This window comes from Wolffia australiana, chromosome 12 (genome assembly GCF_029677425.1).
Source record: "Wolffia australiana isolate 7733 chromosome 12, ASM2967742v1".
NCBI classification, from domain to species: Eukaryota; Viridiplantae; Streptophyta; class Magnoliopsida; order Alismatales; family Araceae; genus Wolffia; species Wolffia australiana.
Window position 1 is genome coordinate 7040018 of NC_135846.1, and position 5959 is coordinate 7045976.

Genomic DNA, 5959 nt, shown 5'->3' on the forward strand with positions numbered 1-5959 from the left:
CATCGAGGGGACCAAAATGGGGAACACATTTAAGAGAGGGAAATATATTTTTCCTTGATTTTTAGTAACTACGTGGAGAAGACAGAAAGAAGAGTTATAAGCAAAACTAGAGCAACCATCTGGTACATTTTGATCGAGGATCAGAAAAAAACTTGTTCTGTCTTATATCCGATACCAACTAAATATTGTTCTGTCTCATAAAGTTGACTAACCATCTCGGATTTATCCTCCCCTCCAAAAATTTGGTCAGACCGCGTTATTCCCTTGTGCAATATGTATACATCGGGTATTTATTTGTTCTACATCTATATGGGTTAAAAATAAGTAGAGGAATGAACTAAGAGATACTTTCAATCCTAGTGAACTATCGGCATATTGGCTTGTAGTTGGTATCGGTTACAAAAGGTAGAAAGATTCAGATTCAAGTATGAAGCAACAAGCGTTTGATGTTTCAACATAAACTTTTGTGACGTCAAAAGTTCTGCACAAAAATGTTCTGACAGAGATAGAAAAACTATGACCATTGTCGTCTGATAATTCACACAAAATTTTCCATTTCTTTACCCTCTTTCTCCTCCTATCCTTCTCTTGACCAGTACAAGGGCAAGAGACATAATGCCATTTCGTACAGATTCGAGCCAAAAATGCGCACCCGTCCTGGAGAGGCGCTCGATTACGCTAACCGGAGGCCTGTTCACATCAAATATAAGATATTAAGAAAAAAATAAACCATATCAATGAAAATTATGTCTTCAAGCTTAAAAATTGATCTGGTATTCTGCTTTGGTTAAAGAGGAAAATTAATTCAAGAAATAATGAATGAGATAGATACTTCACTGTAATATCTTATTCGAATTATTTCATGAAGCAGTGTATTCTGCCGTGGTCAGAATCGATTGAAAAATAAAATCTTCATCTAATAAAGAAAATTCTAAGATTATTATCAATTTATCTAGCGAAGCAGTTTATTTCTAAGATCATCTAATAAAAAGGTTTCACGTCTTCAGGCTTAAAAAATGATCCAGTATTCTGCGTTGGTTTAAAATATCATAATCAATTTATTTCACGAAACAACGTATTTTGCCTTGGTCACTATCGTTTCAAAAAAAACTTCATCTAAAAAAAGGTTTCTTAGATCTTTATTCTTTGGACTACATAAAGGTCTCTAAGATCGTCCATAAGTAATCGGCTAGAAGTAACTTACGTGGTACATTTTGAAATGACCGTTGTTGGAGAATTGCCACTGCTGCAAAAAAATGACCACCAAGACTGCCAATCCTGCAGAAAAACTGACCATGGTTACGTTGGAAAAAATTGACCACTGCCGGAAGAAAATAAGTCCAAAGACTCACACTAGGCGTCATCGTCAGGGGAATCTTCCCCTCCATCTCCATCGCACAATAGACTGTTCTCAGCACGTAACCAGCACTTCACTGTAACTAGGAGCTCGATGCTTTCAGCACTAAGACGGGCTCGCTTGAACGTGACAACTGCACGTCCGGTGGAGAATAAACGTTCCGCTGATGCACTGGTCGCGCAGACTGAGAGGAACTCTTGCGCTAGCGTAGCAAGTCGTGGGTAGGATCGTGCACCAATACGGGCCCACCACCCCAAAGCTGTCTCGTTGTCCTTTCTCTCCGTTGATTGCAGATACGCCTCCAATTCCGCGGCTGGCGCGGGCACTCGTCGTTCCTTCCCTCTCGCTGGTGGTGCGCCATCAATAAGTTTGGTGAGCCAATCTTCATCCTCGGGGTCGTTGTACATAGGTTCGTGCTGACTGTGTTGAGGCATAAGTTGGCGGACAAATGCAAGTGATTCCTGAAGGTTGCTGGATTCAAGCGACGCTCCCTTGTTGAAAGGGTCCAGAATCGCAGCTGTCATCGTCGCACGGTTCGTGGAAATCATCATCTCATACTTTAGCATCTTCGACTTCATGCTCTCATCAAACAGGGAAATGGGCAAAAAATGTTGCAAGCAATTCTTGTTTGAGGATGGAAACTAACTGCAAGAAAATATCCACTTTAAAAAAAAATGTTCATTTCAATTAACAACTTCATGACAAGGAAAATTGTAGTCTATTTCATCCAAAAATGCATTCTGAGAAGAACCCACTCAAGAATTAAATTTTGATAAAATGACAAGGACAAAGTAACATTTCAAAGCTGTTGATTCTAAGAGACACAATGCAATAAACGATGGCATCATCAAACATGATCTCATGATTGATTTCTTTGGCAGACTAGCATTACGAGCAGCGATACAATGCCGTGAAGGTCATTGCTTCTAAAAACATGAATCCATCATTACATGATTTATGTCTGATGGACATCTCACATGTCAACAGTGATGATGCAACATTCAAGTGATTGCACCAATATGCCATACAAATTCGAATCTCATTTGAGAGATAATTCAAATCAAAATCAGCTCTTTTATCAGATAATGATTATTATATAAACATATCAAAATCAGAACCTGATAAGCGTTGGATGTGTGATCCGTGTTAGATTCTCGTCTGGGTTGCAAATTTAATCAGAATTATAGTCTCATCAGATAGTGTTTATTGTAGGAAAGGTGCGGACCAAATCAATAGAGATAGTATGATGCTTCATGCTTGACATGGTCATGAGAGGGTGAGGGAGCAAGACAGAATAGAGGGAAGGAGAGAAGAGAGTGGGAGAGAGGTCAGAGTGAGAGAGGGGTTGAGAAACCAAGAGGGGTTCATGAGAGGGTGAGGGAGCAAGAGAGAATAGAGGGAAGGGGAGAAGAGAGTGGGAGAGAGGTCAAAGTGAGAGAGGGGTTGAGAAACCAAGAGGGGGTCATGAGAGGGTGAGGGACGAAGAGGAAGAGGAAACAGAATGAGAAATAAGGTTTACATAATAATGGGACCCTAGATCAACGATACGGATACTTGAGAAAGATTATGGCAAGATACCTCAGAAAAGAATTTTTCAGAGGAAACGGATGGATTTCATCCAACAATACGATTTGATTTATCTAGAAAAAAGTATATTCATAATAATGCGTTGTGCAAAGAATTGAGCCGATGGTAAAAATCAAACTTTAAAATCAACATGAAGTAAAATTTTGAGAACATTATCAACAACGAACAAGTTGGAGCGGAAGATGAGAAAACAGGATGAGAAATTAGCTTTACTTGAACACAATACCCATTCAACAATTTATTCACAAAAACAGGACCCATTGAAAACTACGGATACTTGAGAAAGATTACGGTAAGAAGTTTTTCTTAGATGTATGTCAGTAAAAGTATTTTTTATTTTTTATTACATTAAAGTCGCATTTAAATCAGGGCACTGATTCATTTATTTTATAGTAAATTAGTGAATAAAAATGATATTAAAAAAAATTAATCGCTAAGAAAAACATCTAGTCATTAGGATTTTCCAGAGGAATACGGATCGAGTTTGTCCAACAATATAATCAGATAGACGTATGGAGCAACGAATCGAGTCCACAGTAAAAGTCAAACATTTTGATCAACTTGAAGTAAAAGTTTCAAGACATTGCGAACAACGAACTAGTTGGAGAGAATGAAGAGGAAAAATGATTAGAATATGCCATACTTTAAAACATGGGATCCTATTTGAGAAATACGGAACTTCAGTTAAGGACTTTCCAAAGAAATACGGATCGAATTCACCCACTAAATAATCAGATAAACGTACGGAGCAAAGAGTCGAGTCCACAGTAAAAATCAAACCTTTCCATCAACTTGAAGTAAAATTTTCAAGACATTGCCAACAACGAACTAGTTTTTTTTAATGAAGAGGAAAAATGATCAGACTACGCAATACTTTAAAGCATAATATCCCATTTGAGAGGCCGGAAATTTGCTTACATTGGTAAAGACTGCAAATCGGAGAGGCAGCAGTCGAGGGCAGCAATGTATGCCCCTTCTCGGCAGCTTGCGCCTGGGAATGCTTGCAGGAACTTCAGAGTTCAGAGAAGGGGAAGAGTTGAGAGTTCAGAGAAGAGGAAGAGTTGAGAGAGAGAGGCAGCGATCGTAAGGGGAGATCGGTGATTCGGCGGACTCGTGAGATGAAAAATACATTACAAAAAATGAATAAATACCCCGTCACCGTGACGGTGACGTGACTGTGACGAGGGTCCGCGTGACGGTGACGGTTTGGTGACGGATTTTTTGAAAATCCTCGGACGTGTGACGTGACGGTGACGTGACGACCATTTTGTCACGTCATCGTCCGTCACGGTTCGTCACCGTCCCGTCACGTCCGGGGCGTCACGTCCCGGACGTGCCGTTCCCTAATGATATCATACATATTTAACTATTTAATTTAGATAAAATAAGGTATTTTTTATCTTCAATACAGTGATATAAATTCATGTATTCGAAGGAGAAACCTAGATGTATAATTGATACATTTTAGCTATTTTTCAACTATTTATACATATATAAGTATTTCAAGAAATTCATTCATTTGCATGGTATGAGTGTAACCATTTCTAGTTTATGCACAAAATCTTTGGGGATTTTGGAGTTTAACTTGGCAAAGAAACTTACTTTATTTTAATAATTAGAAAATTTATAAATTATATTAATTACACTTAATTGATATAAAAGAAATATCATGATGATTGTCTCTTTGACAAAAAATCCTTAATAACCCTTCATGATAGAATTTTATCATGATCATCAATCAATGACACCTAGTTCATCTAACTTTTCCTGCATATGAAGCGTATCATTTAATAATCAGAAGAAAACCCAAATACATGGTTGTTTCAAAATAATCAGTCTCTCTCTCTCTCTCTCTCTCTCTCTCTCTCTTTCTCTTCCCCTTTTTTATTAAATTTTTGCTATTTAGATTTTCTCTCCTGACCAGGTGCCTCAGCTGCTGCAAACACATTGAGAATAAATCATGTTGCATCTTCAAATACATATATTTTGTGCTTTGGTGTGAAAACATGTAAATCCCAAAGAATGACTGTTGTAAAATAGTAATATAGTAAAACATTTAGTTTTAATGGATATTTATCAAAATATAAAATTCCCCACTAGTTTTGTTTTATTTACATTTTGAATATATTTTCCAGAGGGACTGATAAGTATAAATTTAGAGATTTAAAGTAACTATTCTAATTAAGCCTTATCCTACATTATTTTTTAATATTTTCCTTGGTAGTTAACTGTATAACATATATACGAGAAATGAGGGGTCAAAAAATAAATTAATTTCTTTTTGTAGGCCCACAAATACTAGAAATAGGTTTAGAAGTGATAAAAATATTTTAACATATTTATTGATATTAAAATATTTAATATCATTTATAGTCTTTATATACAAGGGAAAAATATGATGAATTATTACATAAAATTAAGTTGAATATTAAGTTAAGTAGATATTTTAGAGTTTTAAAATAATGGTTTATATTTTATTAGTCATTTTAATGATATTAATATATTCACAGGTTTTCATACTATTTCATAACAGTTATGATACTTTAATTAATAAAAATTACCCTACTGGCCATCACAATAAGCATTGAGCCATGGTGATCTAGACGACATGAGTGAGAGAATGGCAGTGGCAAGCTGTTGCGAGCAGCTAGGTCAAGAAGATCATGCGGGTTGAAGATCTCCCATGAAAAAAAGGAGATTTTTAACAAAATCCCTTGCAGACAGGAGTGCACTCTAGTTGCAGGTGGAGTGAGTGGTTGCGTGCGACAGGTTGTGAGCAGAGGGTGCACAAATTAAATTTCTAGTGTAAATTTGGTAATTTTTAATGAATATTAGATGGAGAAACTAGATATATAAGTGGGCTTTAGATAGATAAAGTGGTGGAAAGCAGAAGTTAGATAGAGAAAGTGGAGATAAATGAGAGGACAATTGGAGTAAATGAATGGGAGGATTGAGAAAATGTGGATCTAAGTTGTACCCTCATATTTTTCATCCTGATGCATCATCCTGAACTTG

At 36.7% G+C, this 5959-nt stretch overlaps 1 long non-coding RNA gene across 1 annotated transcript; it reads right to left on the minus strand.

Annotated features, from left to right (window-relative positions):
* Positions 1–487: 487 nt before the first annotated feature.
* LOC144710473 (uncharacterized) lies at positions 488–4045 on the minus strand. Its single transcript, XR_013583297.1, has 4 exons — positions 3863–4045; positions 1353–2002; positions 1205–1278; positions 488–690 (listed from the first exon to the last, which is right to left on the minus strand). It is a non-coding gene; the product is annotated as an uncharacterized LOC144710473 (long non-coding RNA).
* Positions 4046–5959: the final 1914 nt, after the last annotated feature.